Source organism: Colias croceus, chromosome 16, assembly GCF_905220415.1.
Source record: "Colias croceus chromosome 16, ilColCroc2.1".
NCBI classification, from domain to species: domain Eukaryota; kingdom Metazoa; phylum Arthropoda; class Insecta; order Lepidoptera; family Pieridae; genus Colias; species Colias croceus.
Window position 1 is genome coordinate 3,149,341 of NC_059552.1, and position 2,098 is coordinate 3,151,438.

The window sequence follows — 2,098 nt, forward strand, 5'->3', positions numbered from 1 at the left end:
TTTATTTAAAATTAAAAATGATCTCCAGCTATTATGGTATATTCTTAATCAAAATGTGTATGAAATATATGAAACATTTTTAGATAACACACAATTATTACCTACATTATGGAAATTTATATTATTTTTAAATATGATGGAAATATACATCGTAAATACCTATTTTATATGTATAAGAAAGACAAAAAAAAAACAAAATATATTATATTAAATTACTAATACAGACGTGGTATTGAATAATATCTATCTACAACACGAAGTCAACGAACCTAAATTATGAAATTTTATATCATCAGTAATCAAATTCTCATACATGAAATAAAATAGATATATATATATATATTTTACTATACGAATTATAGGTAAGTACGTCACACACGTGCCTTAATTATCCCTTAAATTGATTTCGTCCGTTTTAAAGGACATAGTATTTACACACATGCTGGCGCTGTTATGGCAGACCTAAGCTTCGCTAATCGGTATATTGGGAAGGGACTAGCTATGTCCTTCGCGTACATGCAGGTTTTTTTACCAAAGCCATGTACAGTCGCGAATGGTGACCATTTGAAAATTGCAAAAAACGGATCTCTTCACTCTTCTGATAAAATTGATAAAAACTGTAAGTATTTTGGCTATTTTGTTTATAATGTTATATTATTAGTTAGAATACAATTGTAAGTATAGTATTTTGACATAATTTTTACATATTTTACAATATTTGGTATACAAATATTAGTTTATATACGATGTCCCATAAAACGGACGTTGACAACTTGGAGTATATACTAGGGTATTCTTAACATGTCCTATGAAACGGACGTTGCCAATAAGGCCCTCCATTTTTAACGGAATCATTTTGATATATTTTTCTCTATTTTTATTATATTTTACAGGAGCATGACTTGGCAATCAATAAAAAATTCCCTCGCTACCTCTGGCGGAAGCTGAAGAGTCTAGTGTTGAGTTGAGATGTCGATTTCGAAGGAAATGTAGACCTACAGGAGTGATTTCACTATGATAACAGTGTCAATCATTTACCCCCAGCACCATACCTTCGGAATTATACGATATATTGATTTGAGACACAATGAAGACCCAAAAAGTCAGAATTTTTACCATCAACAAAATATTATTGCTGCAGAATTACAGCCATTACATGAGGTGCGAGATGAATCTTCCGTACTTCTCAGTAGTTCTTCAGCCACAGCATCATGTTACTTACCAGAAATACTACCCAATGTTTGAAAATTTAAATAATAATACCTTACAAATTAAAAAACTGGCAGAAAATGGATATAATATATGCCAAAGAATCCAAAAATTTCCTGTTAGTTTTGGTACTTCAGGCATGGTATACGACTTCTTTGCATACGATGAAGCAAACACATTTCAATCTGTACAATATAAGAAATGGGAAGAGGACTTTCTTGGTGTATTAGATAAGTTCTCAGGCTATGTAATACTATTCCTATTCCAATTCTTAGCATATTCTTAGGCTGTAATTTTTAGTAGTGTCGTTTTTTAAAATCCATTATTTTTTAACGATATCGTTAAAGTTTTAACCAACATTTTAAGACAGATGTTTGAAAAGCATATTCTAGATCGTCCATAATTATAATTTGATAATAATTTTGAATTACATAGTTGAAAAAGTGCATTGTATTCATGTACCACGGTTGCAGGAATAATGTGCAATGTCCGTTTTATGTGACGGTTCGAACATGTACATATAATTGGCAATGTCCGTTTTATGTGACATAGTGAAAACAATAGAAAAAATTAAAATTTTTAATTTTTTTTTTCATTTTCCTCTTTTCTATCCTAATTCCAATACATCCTTTAAATTTGGACATTATAAACACAAGTTATCTAGGGGTGACAATTTAAGGGTTATGGCAATTGCAATATTGGTGCACAAAGAAACGAATCCACGAAAACAAAATATAAACATAGGTAACGTGAAATTTAAAAGGATTTTTCGCGCTGTTTATATGTACGTGAATTATTGGTGCTTCAAAATGGACGCTGCACTAGATTGTTCGCTGTGTACCACCAAACAATACCAAGCCATACAATACGTTTATTTGAATTTCCTTCA

At 30.7% G+C, this 2,098-nt stretch overlaps 1 long non-coding RNA gene across 1 annotated transcript; it reads left to right on the forward strand.

Moving 5' to 3' along the window:
- The first annotated feature begins 398 nt into the window (after nt 1–398).
- On the forward strand, nt 399–1,893 carry LOC123698672. Its single transcript, XR_006752444.1, has 2 exons — nt 399–619; nt 894–1,893. It is a non-coding gene; the product is annotated as an uncharacterized LOC123698672 (long non-coding RNA).
- Nucleotides 1,894–2,098: the final 205 nt, after the last annotated feature.